The following is a 19,783-nucleotide window of genomic DNA, read 5'->3' as shown; positions in this document are numbered from 1 at the left end:
GGAGGAGCTTTTTGACTTGTGGGTGTGAAAGCCGGGGTATGCGCCCAGCGTGCTGTCACCGGGCTGTCAGTGACAGTCTCGTTGTTGGGCTGCTGTGCGTTTCCGTATGCATCCACAGATCTTCAAAGGAACCGATTCAAATGGCAGGAGAGGAGCTTCTGTGAGATGAATGACCCGAATACAAGCGATGATGGGATCACAGTCCAAGAATGTGCGCTGCGAGCAGCAAACATTGTGCAGAATGCCTTGTCAGTAAGTGCGGGTGAAGGCTTTTAATACAGATATCCTTTTAGGGGCTGTATAAAATAAATCATTTCTGAGAACAGGTACGAGCTCCTGTTCTTTCTGCTCTAGAAGTTAGCTGCTAGTCCCAGCTGAACCCGCTGCGATGAAACTACTCCACAAATACAGAAAACAAATTCGTTCATTGAGAAAAAACAAACAAAAAAACAGCCTTTTTAAAAGGAAATGACTGATTGAGAAAAGCAATTTCTTCTCAGGCTTCCAAAGACTGTTGCAGCACTTAAAGAAAAGAAACTAAATACTCAAAGATGTTTCTTTAATTGTGCAGTTACTCTTATTATGGAGAAATACAATGGAAGAAAAAATCATTGTTTTCTAGCTGTAGAGAAGCACTGAAATGATGTAAAACAGAAGAATGAGAGAGAAATTGAGCAAGCTTTCAGAGAGGAAGATTTAACTTTGCCACATGATTTCGTCTGAAGAGCTGCAGGAACGTGAGGGAGTTGGGGCTGTAATCCTAATGGGGCTGCTTGCTCCCTGCGTGACCTTGGACAATCAACTCGATCTCTGCGTGCTTCACTAAATGGAAATAGGCAAAAAGCAAGCTCAAGCACTATGCTGTAACTTAACCGCAATTTCTGCAATAATCTACCAAAAAGAAAAGAGAAGAAAGCTGAGCCTTCCAGCACCCCAACCGTAAAAACAAGAGCCACTGAATGAAAGTTTCTCGTTAACCTCCTCTGTACTTCACTTTAGTCAGGTAAATATTCCAAATAAATGAGAGACTGTTAATGTTCTAGAAGTAAGCACGTATAAGTATGTTTACAGAATCGAAGTCTGAAAATGAAGCAGCAAATAAATCAGAGTGCTGTTTACTTTAGGATTTTTTGTTGACTGCTCCCAGTAACCAGATGTGAGGTCTACAGGCTTGCATGGAAAAACACAACTCCCAAATTGGGACTAACCCATACCATCAAACGTCTCCATAAATATCCACAGACTTGATTACTGGCTGACTGGAAATATTTTTCAACATGCAGGCTTCCTGAACTTCAGTCACTGCAATAATTGGAGTCGCGACTTGCATAAAAGCTGATATCTGAACAGTGATGTGCCCTGTTCTGATTTGCAAAAAAAGTCTTGGTAGTCATTTCAGAGAGGGAACCAGCAAAAATGAAATGAAGAGAATAAGCTTTGCTGCCACCTTGTTTGCTTGTTTCAATGGCTTTTCCTGTGGCTGTTCTTGGTTAGCAGTCTGTGGTTGTGCACTGGCTAAGCGTGCCAGCTTATCAGCGTGCCATCAGGAGAAATCAGGATGTGGAGTCCAAAATGGAAATCTGGGAAGGTAGGCCCTGCCAAGTATCAAATCCATCAACGATCAAAATCAGAGCCAGTAGCATTATTGCTAATGGTTTACACTTAAATTTACCTTTCCAAGGCTGAGGGAAGAGATAAGCATCACAACCACAATCCTGAAGTAATGTCATCTTATTGCTTTGTTTTGCGTTTACTGAGATTTAGTAGCAGATGGCTGAAGTTTGCTGTATTTTCGTAAAGATTTTTTCCTCAGGTAATTGCCTCGTTCTGGACTGTTTTACTCCACATTAGACAGCCAGGAAACATCTTTGTCTTTGGCTTGCTGTAGAGTTTCTACCCATTCTTCTCCCATGGAGTCTGATCATGTAGTTCCTTGGCTGAGGCAGTGCCACCAGACAAAGATGACGCCGTCTCCTGGTGCTTCTTCCCACCTCCCCCTGCAGTTCACAGCCTCCTGCATTGTGTAAATACAGCTGTTTGCCAGTCTGTCTTGTAAACTGAGCAAGGATCTGAGTGACCATTCCAAGGAAGAGATTTATTGTCACAAACACGTCTGATGACACAGCCAAGGGCACTGCAAAGGGCATTGCTCGGACAGCAACAAATGACGAGAGGTGGGGGAGAAGGCATTGATAAGATGGGGACCTCCAAAGCTGACTTCATGACAATCGTGTAACAGCATCCTTGGGAGTAGCATAATGTGCAAAAACTAAAGCTTAACTAACGTGAGACTGTTTCAAGATAATCTCATGTTTCATGAATTGGCACTCCCCCGTTGTTACAAAGTGAGACCAAGACAAATGTGTGGAGGGAGTAAAGGCCAACTCCCCCAAATACATCTGTACTCCTCACCCAACCTAGTTTAAACATTCAGCCTCTAAACTGAGCAGATGGTAGATCCCTGAAAAATTGTTCTCTCTGCTTTTTCTGCCCATGCAGAGCCCAATGCATCATTTTAAATCCACTGCATTTGGGGATTTTGCAAGTGTCTTGCCTGTGAAATCCACTGTATATGCTTACGATACGGTAGGCTCTGCTATTGTTAGTGTATTACAGCAGCATTATGAAAGCTGTTACATATCATGAAAAGTTCATTCATCCTACAGTGCAAAATAAACTGTTTGGTGTGACTGCTGTTGGGCCTACCATTACAATGTTACTTCTGCAATGGCAAATATCTAATAGACATATGTTGAAAAGCTTCATGGCTTAAATCCTGATTTCATGGTAGTCAGTGGGAATTTTGCTCTTCTACCCTTTTGCATGTGGTGGTGGAGGATTATTATTTATGATTCCCGGATTTGTACATCTCGTGGAGAGGCAGCGTGCGAGGCTGTGGTCCTGTACAGAACACAGGCTGGGCGAGCTAGTCCTTCACTGGGGTGGTGCGAAGGGTTAGCATTGCAGGGCGTCTGCCAGCCAGCAGCAAAATGTTGCAGACCATTAACATACACCTCTGAAAATGGGCTTATGGAACTGGTGAAGGTTTTAACTAAGTGGTAGTACAATAAATCTATTTTTTTTTTTTTTTTTTGTAAGCATGGTATTAGTAGGCATTACCTAGTTTAGTGGAAGCGTATAATCCTCGTGCGTTTTTAACCAGGGAAAACAATTGCATTTGCCTTTTTAGTTCTTCATGAAAACTTGGCTTTAAAGAGAGATATTAAGTTAGCAGTTTTCTGTGCAGCTTGTTTAAATGGTAATCTAGGAATGCAGCAAGTGAAAAAACATATAGTAAAAGCACCCACAATTTTGCATTGTTATCAGTTGTTTTTTAACCTCTAGCATATATTTAGCTCATAGGGTTGATTATATGAAGTGTTATCTAACTTAGTCTTGTCTCTTTGCTTTGAAATTGTGAAACCAGCTTAATGCTCAAGCTCTTCAAAACTTAAGTGTAAATAGTTTGGTTTTACGCTTGCATAACAAGATGAAAAAAATCTGATATCATCAACTTTTTGTCCATTTCCTGAAATTTCAAGGGCATGGAAATCTGAATCATTTCCAGAAATACTTTATTTTTGATAGTACTAAATAGTCTGCATAAATTCCCTTTGTTGTTAAGAATTGTTTTCTTGATACTTGTGACAACGTATTATTTTAATGTATGGCTTATTCATATTGCTATGAAAATTTACTGTCCTAGTTTATCTCTACAGAAATAACCGTGAGAAATAAGAGGTCAGTAACAATAAACAAGCCAATACCAGCTTCTTAATGGGAATGACCGGCTGTGTTCATACTTCTTGTTTGTTCCCAGGCAGACCTAAGGCTCCACATCTGTCTGTGTCTTTTCCTCATTTCCTAGTTCAAGCACCCTGCAACAGCGTCATGTACGACCTGAAGCAGTGACCTGGCCGCCTCCATTTCTAATGACAGCAAATCCTTTAAAAATTTCCATTAGAACAAAAATATTCAGTCACTAAAATGGGTTACAGCAGTGACAACCCAGCATCTCCAGGTTGGTGGGGTAGTGCTGACGATAGGTATGCTACTGTCTGTTTCCATGGGTTGTTTTCTGTAATTCTTGGGTGAAACCAGACTTCCTCAACCCCAGCAAGGTGCTGCTTGTACACGCTTCCAAGCTTTGATGCAACATCCTTTAGCTGGTGAGGCCCCAGGGACAGGCAGGTTTCAGCATACAAGGATGGAGAGGCATCAAGGGACAGTCTAGGATCCTCTACAGATCCTGTGTCAAATCTAGCAATCCATATTCATGTCGAGTCACTTCGGTTACTTGAATTTCAGATTTTCCCCCTTTAACTTCAATGGGAGTGTTTTCCCCAAACAAGGACTGCATAGTTTGATTTCCTTTACTGCTATTTTCTCAATTTAATCAGTATGATATTCACCCTCCGGTTGTGGAGGGATGTGGGGGAAGGAATGCTCTCATCCTTTCATTGTTGTTGAATACAATCACATGAAGAACCTAAATGTAAACAGATGTCCACTTTTAAAAAGTCAGCATATTGCTGAAATTTAATATTTTTGTTAGCGTCACTGACAAATTTTATTGCAGAATGTTCAATCTCTGGTTTGTGTTCAAACAATATCGAGAGATTGTAGCTGCCCTGAAATTTGGAGGGTTTTCAATAAGATTGTTCTGCAGCATGCATTTATTTGTTTATTCACTTAGTGTCCTGACAGATCCTTTGGCTGCTGCTGCTCGCTGGGGGGAGTGGGACAGGCTGACCGACCCTCGCTTTGTCACCTCCTTTCCTGTCCTGCAGAGGACGGGGTGGCTGTGCAGAACTGTGGTTGTCCTTGCATCGAGTGTGTAGGAAGGAAGAGGGTTTCAAACCGGGTCGTCTTTATGGAGGGTGGTGGCTAGATGAAGTGTCTTGGCAGTGGACAGCCTATTGGCAGTGCAGGGGAGATACGCACAGGGGCTGGGTTCCCGTTCCAGGGAAGGAACACAGGGAAGGTGTGAAGAAAATGAAACATGAAGAAGTACCAAGTTCCTTGAAGAGCTGTACAGGATCATGAGCTACTTATTCAGCAAAGCAATATTTAAATACTGAAGGTGTGCTTGCGTCTGAGTATATAAAAAAGGCGTGTTTGTTTTCATGTATGTGTGCATGTGCTGAGCAGATTATCTATGACAATGGAATTTGAGCAGCTCCTGTTAAAATCAGTGGTAGTTATCTAGAAAAAATGTTTCATTTTTCCAGCACTTTTAGAGTGTTCTCATTTTAAAGAAAAGTTTAAAACATTTTCCAAATGATGATAGCTAAGTTGGAAAGTTTAACTTAAAAATGTCAAAGGTCCTATAGTCTGGGAACAGCAGCTTTAGCTGCATAAATCTGCATCTGGCAAGATGGAAAGTTCTTACGGTTAGCAGGGCTGACACGTTCAGCCCTTCTGCGACTCGAGTTCTGTTCTCGTTTGGGTGGGAGTTGTGAACAGAGTGAAGATGCAGCATAGGCAGGAAGAAGGTGAACTAACTAAATGAAAAGCTTTTTTTTTTTTTTTTTTTTTTTTTTTTTACTAGAATAAAACACTATCGTGGTGGAAACACTATATTAGTCACTGTGAAACTAAAGAAGGTATTTGAAAAATGTTAGTTCTGTTCTATGAAAATCAGCTTAGAAGTCATCACTGGATCAAGTCTCCTTGGAGCATTGCAGGAACACTGGATAAAATCCAGTTTAAAATGAGGTCAGAGTATCCTTGGAATAGTATCCAAACCGTGGGGTTAGTTTTTCCTGCCTAAGCCAGCTGCAGATAGAACTGATGCTCTGTCTGCTCCATGAAGATGAAGATTTGCGTGCAGTGCTCCTTCTCGGGAGCTGTTGCTTCTAAAAGCTACTCCTGTTTTGAAGACCCAGATGCCAATTTTGTCATACTTTCTTCATATGAGAGCTACTTCACTTTAAATATAAATCTTTTGATCAAAGTGATATCTTGTCAAATCTGGTATTACCCAGTGTTAGGGAGCAACAGACTCTACCTATCTGGGTAGTTGTTTAGCTTTTAGCACAGAGTTATGTGAACATTTCAGTAATTGTTTGATTTTGTTTCCATAGTACTTCTGTGAGAAGGGAAGTACTGATCCTGATTTTGGGGCTTGAATTTATAGAAACATGCTTGATTAGTAATTTGCACAGTGCCATAAAACAAGGTTTAGCTATGGCAGGACCTAATAGGAAGTATCCTACCTAAAATACTATTTATTCTGTTCTTATCCATCATTCTTGATGCCATTAAAGGAGAAATTAAATATTATGATTAATTTAACTCTTACAGCTATGAATGAGTTTTCAGTGGAAACACTGACAAGACTTCCATCTTACCAATGTTGTAAGCCTTTTGGAAGTGATTGTGAAACCATTTCAATTGCTTTCAGTGTAAACACAAAAGAAAAAAAAAAAAAGTTGTTAATTGTTTATCTGTGCTGCTAGCTAGTCGATTTGAAACTGAGGCTATTGAATCACATATAAGACCAACATGCATTCTTCTTCCCATTTCTAGTATTGCTTTATCGTGCCAAACAACACGTCAGTACCATCACCACTCTGCCCACAGTCACCACCAAGATGGAAGTGATTGCCTTTCTGTGGAAATAAAATATTAGATCAACAATTATTTTCTGACTCCAATTGTCTTCTAACATGCTTAGCTCAGTTGAAATGCATTTCGTTCACATCTCATTCCCATCCTTTTGTCTTTTGAAGGCCTTGCAGCCAACATAAAGAGCTTCAGTGGGAACATTGTGTGACTTTATTTGCCACCCGTTGCAGAGTGGGATCCTGTCTTTGTACCTAAAGAGATGTCTGTAAATGGAACGGGCACCTGGTGTCTGGGAAGGAATCTGGCCACACACACACAGACAGGAGATTCCAGAGAGATGGAAAAATATCTAGAAGTTTAAAGAAGTTTATCTAAAGCGCAGTTTAGATGCCTGCATGTATTGTAAAACATGTCTACACCTTTGCTTGTGATCTTGTACCATCTGTGTTCTCATCTCCTCTTTTGAAACTGCCGTTTGTTTCAGTCACTGTCAGTTAGCTTGTAACTATAAAGACTATTTTTGAAAATGGAGAGACAGCCTAGGTATGAATTTTCTCTGCTGTACAAGCAGGATACAGGAACCAAAATCTAGCTAAAACTTATGTTAGAGAACAAGTCTGGTGTAAGAAATAACTGCAGGAGCAGCAGGGCTGTCTCTTACTGCTCTGTGCCACACAGCAAGGTGGGCCTCTCTCTGTCATTTACACAGCAGTGTAACTTCAAGCTTGGAAGGTGATCTAGTCAGGGTAGGGGCTGTCTTTCAAATGTAGAAACTGGAATGCTTTCCCTGATGCATCTGTGCAGCCCAGGGCAGTGCACGTTTCTGGATCAGGTCTGCACACACAGTGTAAGTATTTTAACTTGCTAAATATCATGCAGTATGTCTGTGGCAGATACCAGTCTACAGTAATTCCCAGTTGTAACTGATATGTCTTCCCATTCAATATGTTCCAGAGTCAAGAAAATGCCTCCATATGTTTTGAATTCTCTTGCGTCTTCGCTGGAGTTCTCAAGAGTATGCTATTAATTTAATGTACGATTCTGCTCTACATCCGTGTTGTGTATAAGCTGGTCAATATACATACAGGCAATAAGCTTTGGAGTAGCTGAAGTGTTAGCATATGTAAGGTTTATCTAGTGTGAATAGTTTGTAGGCTCAGTGTTCTCTGGCATATTGTAACAGAAGCCCCCACAAATTTTAAAATATTTATTTCATCAGTAATCTCCTTCTTCTCAGAATTTGAATAGTTCATTTGCTTGGCAACATCTCTCGTCCAGTAATTATTAATTCCAGAAGAACAGCAGCTATTGCAACTCGAGAGCTCCTTTATTTTTCTCTGGCTTTCCTCTGTTTTCCTTTCAAGACAGTCATTGCGCCCTTGCAATGGCAGGGCAGTGCCAGCTCATGTCTCCTAGTCATGACAGTCTCCTATTTCACTGTAGAGTATTTTAGAATTTAGGACAACGCCAAATAAAAGAGAGTATTGAGTGAGGGGGGATATTTAATTATTTCTATTAGTCTGGCTATTGAATAACAGCATACAACCCTCTCGTGTTTCTTTAAGAGAAGCAGTGGATTTTTTTCCCCCCAAATCCTTAATTAATCAGCATGGATTGGGCATCACATTGAGAAGGCTGCTTAAAGAACTTACACAAGCTTATTTTCACCAGAAGAGCAGGCAGTAATTCAGAAAGGGGGAGGGTGGGCTGCTGAAAGCGTATATGTATATATATTTTTAAAGTGTTTGAGCCAGTACAGAATGGTTTCAATGGAAAATGGATAATGGTTAGCATCAGCTTTTGTACAGCTGCTTTTTGGCTAAAAGCGAGGTAATTTATATTTGAAGTCTGTGAGTGTGATTCATTATTTTTCACCATAGTATGTTGCTGGTTTCCCCTTCTTTCCCCCTTGAATTCTTTACAGTTAGTAAAGCCACCTCTGCTATTTCAACACGAAATGTCTTCCTCCTTAAGGTCTGTACCAGGTGAACCCAACATCACAAAATGTGCTCGCCCTCTCTTTTTGGATAGCATTTGTGAATAGTTTATATATTTGGTGACACTCTTACTGCCAGACTTGAAGAGATTGCTGTTGCATTGTCTCCAACTTGAGGCAGGGGCCAGGAGAACAGCTTTAGGGAATTTTAAGGGAGCTTTGTTAATGTGTGTCCCTCTTTCTATGCTATCTTAACAAGTGTTAATTGATGCAGACATGTAAAAATGGCTTGCACATTTAAACGTCCATTCTTTTCCCCCTCCTTCCAGTTGCTTTGGGAAGAATGAATGTAACTAGACTGGACATGGTTTCTTAACTTTGCTTTCTTGGGGGTTTGGAAACTATTTTGAAATGTCCCACATCTCCACTAAAATTCTGTATTGTTTTGTAGCCTGGCAGCATGACCACAAAGCAATAGGCTTGTCAGCCTTACACATTCATTGCAAGGTGATTATAAACAGTGGCTTAAACACCTTAAAACGACATGTCACAAAAGTGAAAAATTGTTTCAGATCTGTGAAAAGGTTCTGATGTGCATAGGTAATGGATGGCTGCTGGGCTATGGAGGTGACACGTGGCATGTGAAGCTTTAGAAAATGTGGTATCCCCTCATGGTGATATATGCTTTGTTATGATTCAAGAGAAGGATTTTCTAGCTATGAAGAGTGTACTTAGCTGCCAAGTGATCATCCTGATATTTCTGTTATTAGATTGTTTGACCTTCAGTGTCCTATTAAGACATTTAGACCAAATGCTGGTTGCTCAATGAATGAATCAAAGGCTGATAGACTAAGAAGGCTTGAAGTAGTAGCAGCGTATTTAATTATTTAAGAGTAATTTTCTCATAAACTAAGAAAATTCTGATCAGCAACCCTTAAATCAACAGCCTCCAACCCAAATATATATATTTGATGTTATCAAGACGTTTGAAGCAGCCATTACTTTACTGGTTGTGTTTGGCATTAAGGTGGTAACATTTTGGGAAAGATTTTTGAGTGTTAGCACTTCCATTGCTCCTACTCTGTTGGCCTCACAGCTGTACACTGATCAGGCTGAAGATGCTTTCTCTATACAGTTTTGGTGACAGAAAGCTATGTATTTTAGTTATGCTTTCTTGAGCCCAGAGCTAGGGGTAGGATTTGCAAGACTGTGAAATTTCAAAATTTACTGCCTTCCAGAGACAAAAACTGACCTCAGAAGTATTTTTACAATTAAAGGCTAATATTCCTCGCTGCAATGCTCCATGATGGAATCCGGCCAGGTGCAAGGAAATCTTCCTCCTCTCGTTTTGAACTCTGAACATATGTGTGGCTCTGACTGGATGTGAATATTTACATTTCTTTGGGGAGAGAATACAGTGTGAGGCTTATTCATGCAGAAACTGCCATGAACTCTTTGTGTGAGTGGTAAATTTCCTTAATGGTAAACAATAGCATCTTGAAGCTTACTGTATGGTAGCAAAAATATTTTGAATGAAGGCTGCTGCTGCATCTGTTATAACTTGTCACTATGGAACAAGGGAAAAGTCGATCCATAAACATGGGCATGCTTGTGCGCTCTGTGGTAGCCTGCTGCAGGAAAGCAGAGCCTTTAGAAGAGCATAGGGACTTGATCCAGTTCATCCCAGTCCCAGATCTCACCAGTGGTGGAGATGCTGTAAGTCTCCAGAAGTAACTGGAGAGCTTCGTGATTCCTTCCAGTGCAAATTTTTCTGTATAACAGAAGTCTTCCTTGCCACCACTCTGGCCCATTATCTCCTGTTCACTCCACAGGGCACACAGGAACATTTTATTCCCTTCTGTACTTACCTTTATGTCCTAGAGACTGTCAGCCCCTGTGTTTCTGTAAAGCAGCACCATGCCCCGAGTCCTGCTCCTTTGGTCATATTTTGTAGAGCTCAGCTCATGGTCACGCTCTCCACGTGGGCCCATGTCCTGAAGTGGATGCAGTGCTCAGGCCAAAATTTGGAGCTGTTGAGGTGATTGGCAGGCTGCCTTCTGGTTTAGACCTACTCCTGCAATCCTTGCTTATTATGTTATTTATATTTTTATTTACATTCACCCCTTTGGTGTCTCCTGGTAAATGAGATCCACAGCTCCAAATTCCTTGTTTCAGGTCCTGCTTCCCCATGAGTTACCCAGCCTGTGTTTGTGCAGGTGGTTGTTCTGTTGTAACTGTAGGATATTGCACCGCTCCCTATTACATTTCATCCTGCCTTTTCTCACCCTTCCCCAGACTGTCAGCATCTTTTCTGCAGTATAATGCTTCCCTCCAATATTCTCGCGGCCTTTCCCAGCTTGGTGTTACCTGTGAATATCATCTCCGTCCCATCATCTGCTCTGTTCCTGAAAACATATGGTGGAACCAGACTTGCACCACACTTAACCAGACACAATACTTGCAGATAGCACAATCCAGCCAGTTACCAAGACCTACTGAGTATCGTTTTTGAACCAATTTTGCACTTCTCTTGTATCAATTTCTTCTAGATGGGATTTTTCTAGCTTGAAGGAACAGTGTCAAAGACTTCAATAAAGCCCAGTGAAATCACAGCTTCTGCTTCCCCTGCACACAGAGCCTGTTTGCAGAAGGAAATTAAAGGGGTTTGACAAGATTTTTATCTTGACAAATCCATATTGGTTGCTACCGCTGCCCTGGCTATGGGTGTTTGTGAATAGAGGGTTTGAGTTCTTGCGGAGTTTTTCCAGGAAATGAAACTGAGTTACTCATTCGGCATTTCTCAGCCTCTCCTTCTGCACCTCTTAGCTTGGAAACTTTGCCCCTTTCTCCTTTTCTGTCATCTGCCACCCGCTCCATAATTTTCGGGGGTGACAACTGCTCTGGGATTGCTTCTGCCCTTTCAGGGGCGCCCCAGCTCTGTGGTGGGTTCTGCCAGGCCCTTGCTGTGTAACGTCTCGTTGTGTGGCCCCCTGAAGGTCTGCTGGCCAAACCTGCGTCCTCAGCTCCCCCGCCGTGTCTCAAAGAAAGCAAACTCCCAGGGAGAACAGGAGGGATAAGGGAAGGAAGGTGCTCCATGCTTGGTTTTGAATATGGGGTTCTGTTCATTGCATACAGCGATAACCCAGCTAAATTTGGAGCCAGAAGGGGCCGGGGAACTGGAAAGTGCTGTGGTGTGCAGCATGAGGCTGTGCTGGCCGCCCCTCTGCCTGGTCCTGTGCCCCCTATGCCCCCTTGGGTGCCTGGGGCTTCAGGGGGATTCCACTGATGAGTGAAAGAGACCGATCCTATTCTCGTGGGGCAAACCTCTCCAGTGTGAAAAAAAAAGCTCTTTTTTCATTCCGGGAGCAGGCTGTGGCCCCCCACTGCCTTCCAGGGAGACTTCCCCAGACCCCAGCTCACCAAAGTGGCACCTTTCAGTTTTCTGTGGGGACCGAGCATAACATCTAGCGATCAGAACGTGAAGACTTGGGAAACCTGAAGAAAAGAGAAGGAAAAGTTAGAAGCAAGGCTGCTAAGAAATCTTGAGTCTCAGCAATGATCATTACAGCCTTTTATATAACAATAGTCTTAAAAAGAAATGTAACGTGAAACCAAATCTCCAAACACCGAATGTTTGGGATTTTATCTGTTACCAGAGGGAAAGCAGCTTTAAAATTAACTCATTGAGCTCCAGCTCACTGGCATCTTGTTGAAAACATTGTTTTAAGGAACATTCATTTTTAACTAGTGTTTATGAGAATTTGGAAATCTATATCTTTGACTATGTAAATAAAAGCTCAATGTTTTAACTAATTCTTAAGAATTTATTTGCCTATTAAAGGACTGTGGCAGGCATCCAGAAAAACATACTTAGGACATTTCAGACCCAGTAATAGCTATATTAATATTTAAATAAGCAGAAGATTCTTCTAGTATTTTAGAAAAGCTCAGCACCCTGCAACAGTTGTGTTGCTTTTTTCTTTTTTCTTTTTTTTATTTAACTTCAGTCAAGCCTTCGGTGTATGAGGCTCAGTCACAACCTGTTGACACGTGCTTCCTCAGGGACAGCGGCAGCCCCCGTGGGGCTGACTTCCACCTGCTGCTTGCTTCCGCCTGTGTTCTGTCTTCAGTGGCTGCAGGATGGTGATTTCTTGGTGCTGTTCCAGAGCAGAGACTGCTCACTTACAAGCCCTTGCCAAAGGCTTCAGTTGCCTCTGTGGCTTTGCCTATTGATACGTGCGTGGTATAAAGAGTACAAAAATAGGTGTATCTATAAAAATAGATGAATATGTAAAACAGAAAAAGCAAAAACAAATAAAACACCACAAAACAAAATAAACCCATTTAGCACAAGCTCGAGCTTCTCTCCTTATCTGTGAAGGTGGGAATCCCAGCCCCTTCCATGGTGAGACCGTGGTGCGAGTGCTGAGCGGCAGTCTGTGCTGCATGCGGCGCGTTTCACCACGTACAGGACGCCTTTCTCTAGGGCACGGTGCAGGAAAACAGCTCACCTGTATGTAAGTAAAAATAAGCTCAGCATATCCATACTTATACACATACTTAGATTTTCACCACGTTACACACTGGTGATCGGTGTAATTCAGAGACTCAGACTTCTAAGTCATTTCACTTTGTGAGCACAAATATATTCCCGTAAGAGATGGCTGAAAGCTTTTGTCTGGAATGTTGCTGGGGGCTCCACAAGCCTAAACTTGAATCTCCTTGCTACCCACCTACCTTTTGCACTTATTATTCTGAGGTGTGACGTGAAGACTGTACTTAGTAGAATTGATTTTAATAAAAATGGTCAAGAACTCTGGAAAGTCTGAAGACAGGCTTTGGAGGTGTATGTACTAGTACTGCCATACTACTGACTTCTGAGAACAATTTAACATGATTTTACTTTGCAGATATTTGGGGGCTGCTCATGTGTTGGTAGAGAATTTTATTTCAAAATGAAGATCTGGATGGAAGCTGAGATTTCAGAGGCCAGTAAGATTCTAATGGAATCAAATAGAAATATTCAGTTCTTTCAAATTGTAAAGATCAACAGAAAGCAGTATCAAGCACCTTTTAGAAAATCCCAGACTCTCTGCAGCTGGGACTGATACTCAGCCTCCCTCAGGAAGTGGTCAGCCCTTCTTGGGATAGAGCTCCTTACGGGATTTCCCAGATGAGAAACCGCACTGCCTGTTGCAGGTTTTCTTCTCTGATTAGTGCCAGAATTTAAAACAAACACAAAACCAAAAACCTGTGTGGATAACAGAGATTGTTTAGATTAGTGCATTAGTTAGTGTGTTTGGTTGGTTTTAATTTCTATCTCTGACCTTAGTTTGGGCGTTGCTTGTATGCTCTCTAAATATTTTCACTCTGTTTTTAATGAATTCTGTATCATGTCTCTGCAAGAGAAGATATCTTCCATGAAATCCTCATAGTCTATCTTCTGCAGTTTCTGCGGTATGTCAGGCCGTACAATTATTAAATGGTTGTTTTAATCAGCTTTATATGGATGGCATGTTATGCCAGCAAAAGAGAAAAACTTTTTGGAAATTTTATCACTGCCTTTTAGAGGCACCCATGCCATGGGCCACCACCTTATTTATGAGGGTGTTCCTGATACAATATTAGCTATTTCTGGATACAAAGGGAAACAAACGTTTTGAGTTTAAGCATCTGCTGTCTGTATTTCTTCTACTTACCCGACTTTTCCGTAAGTTTGATTTTACACATCGGGAGCTGTTATTCAGAGCTTCACCAGGAGTGAATTCCCTGTGAAACTGTCATCCTCTGGCTGCTCTGAAGGCCAGAGAGCGCCAGTCTGCGTGGCTGCTGAGCACTGCATGCAAAGTGTCAGCGGTGGCTTGTAAATACAGACAAATGCCTGCTTTTCTCTGCCAGAGGAGCACTTTAATCTCTGTTTGCATGGAGCAGTGGAGACATCCAGTGGCCAAATTCTTCAGTGGCTGACAAATTGCATTTTGGCTGCCTAACACGAAAGCCTGATGTGAGAACAGTCATTTTGGGGATTTTTTTTTTAATTATTGTTAATTATTATTATTTTTGATTTAGAAAAGAGTTTCAAATGCAACACAGTAAAAGCTGATGTCTGTAGAAGAAAGGACAGTGCCTGGTCATGTCATTTGAAGGGCTACTGGCCCTGAGCCACTGGTGGCCATGTAACTTGTGGCAGTTGTACTGAAGCCAGCAGCACTTGCTGCTCAGGTACTCACACAAACCACCCCATCGAGTGCTTTGCTGAACTGGGGCTGGTAGCACCTTGACAAATACAGTTCAGATTTAAAAGCAAAAATCTTATGGTTTTGGTAGACAAATGTGGGTATACTGATCTAAACTTGAAATGCAAAACTCTGTTTTGAACACTGATTGGAGACCATGGTTGGTATCAAACAAATGACAAAGACAAGGTCTTGTGAATTGTGTTGTAGCTGCCTGAAGCCCTTAAGTGGAATTTGACAGTGATGTGAGGACATAGAAATAGCCTCATCTGGGAAAGACTGGCCACCTTGCAGTATGCAGTGATTTGAGGCAGACACAGTTGGTTTTAGGTGCTTTACTTCTTTCTGGCTCAGTAATGATGTTTGTACAATTTCCCTAATGTTTATAAAAGTTGTAACTGGAGCAGAAGAGCACGTGTTCCGATAACAGTCCCCTGCCCTTCATGGCACAAATGCCTGATAGGTATGTTATAGAGCAGTTCCACTGCTGTTACTGTGCAAAACCCCTCCTTGCATGAGTTATCACTAGTTCTACATATTGTAGAAAAGAGAAAAAGCAACAGCTGTGTGGGTTGGTAAGCTGCTTGGATTGCTTCCTCTTTTAAAAGTAAATCAAGACGGCAGACATGACAAAGCTCATGGTGGGTATTTCTGCAGCTTTTATTAAACATCGCAGCTTCCCATGTACCTCAATTCCTCTCCTTGTACAGGGGGACCCAGGTACAACATTCATACTACACTAAGACAAATGTTTAGGCAGAACCAAAAAACCTTTCATAAAGGCACATTGAATTTATACCTTTTCCTGATTTCCAGATGTCCAGCTGGTCAAAAGAGACTTGCGTGTGCATGCATTTATGAATGACTTATTTCCAGTTGGATCCTTTTAATTTCATTGGGGAATAATGATCAACTTTCTGGCTATTTTTAATGGAGGGCAGCAAATCCATAAGGTATCACTAATGGTTCTTTAATGACAAAGGGGTTTGGGAGGAATGGAGAAACCAGAAAAACTGGAATAAATGATAATATTTGCAAGCTGCTTATTGCCATAAACACTAAATATGAGTAAAAGATTGTGGAAAATCAGAGCCTTTCAGAAATATTTCTCCTCACTGAACAAAAATCTTTGCTGAAGCTACTCTGTAGTATGTTTTTTCCTCCTTTTCAGTTCCCAATTAAATCTGGTGCTTGCATCTGCTGATCTAACATAACCTAATCCAGAGAAAGAAGGGAGAGGCATCTGAATGTAGCAAATGATACAAATAGTCCCAAGGGAACTTCTAGTCTAGCTCCTAAAAGGTACAACCATCCAGTTGCTGAAAGAACTGAGAAGGAACTAGCTAGCGATGCCTGACCTGTAAAATCTCATACAGATGGAAGGAGAGGCAAGAGGCATGGAAAAGCTAGCAAGATGCTTGAGTTCCTTCAGTTACGTAGGCTTCTGGAATTATATTGCAAAAGAGAGTTAAAACAAGGATGGTATGCATAATATAGAACATTTATTGATCAGAAAGCTTGGCCAAATATAGTATTTTTAGAATGTGTATTTAAACCAAAATATCTGTTGTACATCTTACTATTTTAGGATCCAGTATGTAACACTATCTACTTCAAATAATACTGTAAATAAAACTTTCTTTCATGTACCTTGGTGATTTAGTTACAAAGGCATTTAAGATTTTTCTCCTCTGAAGACAGGCTGAGGGACATGGGGTTGTTTAGCCTGGAGAAGAGAAGACTCCAGGGAGACTTTATAGTACCCTTTAGTACCTAAAGGGGGCTGCAGGAAAGCTGGGGAGGGACTCTTCATCAAACAGCAGTCTTAGGATGGGGGGAGTGGTTTTAAACTGAAAGAGGGGAGATTTAGATCAGACATTAGGAATAAATTCTTCTTTCAGAGGGTGGTGAGGCACTGGCCTAGGCTGCCCAGAGAAGCTGTGGCTGCCCCATCCCTGGCAGTGCCCAAGGCCAGGCTGGATGGGGCTTTGGGCAGCCTGGGCTTGTGGGAGGTGTCCTTGCCCATGGCAGGGGGATTGGAATTACATGATCTTTAAGGCCTTTTCCAACCCAAACTATTCCATGATTCTGTATTTTGGCTAGCTACTAAAATAAAAGACCTTTCACAGATCACGTATGCAACTAACATGTAATAGGTGGTGAAGAATATGTTCTCATGGTAAAATTGACTTTATTAAATAATCAAAATAATGAAGTCATTGGTCCCATAATCTTTAGGATAGGTCGTTTGGGCTCCAGCCCAACTTCATGGGAGTTAATGGATAGACTCCTGCTACATTTAGTGAGTTACGCTATGGCCCGTTTTCAGTTCTCATTTTAGCAATGAGCTTAGCAGCCAGAACCTGTCCCCAGCCCGGTATTTCACATAGCTGTAAATTCTCAACAGAGCACAGCTGGCCCGGCCGGCCCTGCATTGCAGAGCCCAGCGAGCTGCGTGCACTGGAAAGGAGCTGCTTTGCCTAACGAGGTATTGCAGGGTCTCAGCTCGTCAGCCCACATATGCCTGAACACAGAGGTCCTGAAACAGCTGCAAAGGTGCTGCAGCTCAGAGGCTGTCACCCTACCTGAGCTCTCTGTGCTTCTCTGTGCCATAAAGGAGTTTCCTGCTTGCCTCATTGAGCCCAGTAACATTCTTCACATAGCTCAGTGGCGCACAGGTTACTGTGCTTTGAATTAAGGATGATGCCTTCTATACAGTGGAAGTCCCAAAGTTCCTCATGACTATTTAATATAGGACTTACCAGACTTGGGAGTAGAACAAACTCTGGTATCCAGGTAAAGATGAAGAGTTTTTGTAAATGATACCTTCCTTGTTTGGATTCAGATTCATTAAAATGTACTTGCAGTCTCTTTAGAAGTGTGAATATATGTGTTTTTGTCTTAATATTTAAAATCTGATACAACATATTTTAAATGTATATTGAGTTATTGAGACCAGATGAAATAATAAACAACTTTATTATATGAGGAAAGGAGACGTGGAAGTAAAAAAAAGTCTACTGGAATGAAAAATGGAAAATTATTTTTGGGAAAAAAAATGGAAAAAAAAATTAAAAATGAGCCAGAGTAGTAAAAGTTTATAACAGAACTAACAGTTAACAAAACTGAAAGGGACAAAGTAAAAAATAAACACAACTCTTTCAGGTTATTGTCAAAAGATGTTTGCAGACCTAATAAGGAGAAAGTATCAAAAGAGACTCAAGTAAAGGAGATCACTCTACAGCAGTCTTTCTGTTGAAAAAAGCAAATATAGTTATGCGATAAGTAGTTCTTAGAATACATGTGTGTATTGTTAGTTAGAAATTTGGCAACAGGTAACTGTGCGGTAAAACAAAACAAAACATTATTCTTTCAGGCCACTTCCAAAAGCTTGTAACTGTCAGTCAATGCAAAACCGCCTTGGTTCACATTCAGGTTCAGGTCATTGACCTGACAGAACTTCAGTCATTAAATTGCAAAACTGGCGGTAATGTTCATTACTGCTAACTAAGCCTAAACATTTTCCTCCTGTTTTGTATGGGAAGTGGCATAAATAAAGTTGTCTGCATTTAGAACAACAGCAACACTTTTCACCCATTCTGAGCTCTGCAGGTAGTCACTAACAGATGCTTTTTAGTACGGAACTGTCATGTTTACATCTGCCTGGCATGGTGTACCACTCAAAGTCTGCAATGTAGCTGTCAGTTAGCTTTACTAACTTTACTAACAAGTACAGTGGATGCAGAAGCCAGAGACTTGCCAGGCTCCTTCTCTTATTCCTTCCCTCTCTGCCCTGCAGGCTGCTGTGGGATAACCAAGGGTGTCTGTCGTTAAGTCTGAAGCTCAGCCTGCAGATCTGGAGCTGAACTCCCTTCCCTCAGTGTTGATAGACTTTACTTAAAATCAATGTTATGTGGACAGACATGAGCAAATCTCTTAAGAGTCTTTTCCATTGTCAGCTGTGCCCCATTACACTTCCTGTAAAGCAGATTCATAACTTGTATTGTAAGCACTGATTGCAGCCTGTGGCGAGCCTCTCTGAAAATAATGGAGCTGTGCAGAGACAACTTGTTCCTGGAACAATCACTTCTGACACCTCCTGGATGAGTGCATCTTGGCTCAGTAATGGAAAAGCACTGAAGTTGACTTTACAAGGCAGTGTGCACACAAAATGAAGCCTAATTTAAATTTGCTTAATCCCATAATGTAATATTAGTGTGAATGTGACATTTGCTTGCCAAGAGTGTGCATGCCACTTCTCTGTGGGCACCCTCAAGACATGTTTCTTAACTTGCAGAGCTTATTAGTAACTATTTTTAGATCTTCAGGCAAACTTACAAAAACTGACAAATGGTAAAAGCATTCGGTAACTAGTACTGCCACATAGATAACAACAGGGAGTCTGGGTCTCACATTAAATTAGGATTTGGACTGAGGAACCATCAGTGAGAGTTTGTACGTTCCAGTCCCTACCTCGCAGCATGTGGAACGTGACAGTTTTTGTTCTATCATTTATTTACTCTGCTTGCACCTACAGCTAGCGTTGTCTGTGGCGGTAGATTCAATGTGCGTGCAGTGGGACACGGTGCACGTTCCAAGCAGTTTGTACTTTCAGGAGCTGGAATAGAAAGGAGAAACTTACTGTTTCATAAGGGTAATCAGTGTGCAGTTGTGCACAATGATAGATTATTTGATTAGTTTACTGATCGGTTGCATTTTGATTTGATTAGCACATTATTTTTTTCCTTGGCTATTTTTAATTTCCCTTTGAACATCTGAATACATTATTTAGCAAATGTATTAGAGTTGGAATGCTCTTGCTTGTAACATTTTTTCCTAAGAATATCATTAGATTGAAATTCCTTGCATTGGCAAGCTGCCTGTTCAGCTCTCTCCTTATCTCTTCAAGCTCGCTGCTGAGCTGCTCCACCACCAGCCTGGCCGCCTTGGTGTCCATTTTCCTCCCTGTCACCAATTATTGAGCATGTCCTTGGGCAACAAGCTGGTGACCAGGGCAGAAAACATTGGAGGAGGAAGCTGC

General features: G+C 41.5%; 1 protein-coding gene across 2 annotated transcripts in view; it reads left to right on the top strand.

Annotated features, from left to right (window-relative positions):
* The window catches only part of THSD4 (thrombospondin type 1 domain containing 4), a 289,062-nt gene that overhangs the window by 96,772 nt on the left and 172,507 nt on the right, over positions 1 to 19,783 (top strand). The window lies entirely within an intron of this gene.

This window comes from Aythya marila (genome assembly GCF_965140915.1).
Source record: "Aythya marila genome assembly, chromosome: 11".
In the NCBI taxonomy this organism is placed as follows: domain Eukaryota; kingdom Metazoa; phylum Chordata; class Aves; order Anseriformes; family Anatidae; genus Aythya; species Aythya marila.
The sequence above is the reverse complement of the archived record's forward strand: the minus strand, read 5'-3'. Positions and strand labels throughout refer to the sequence as shown.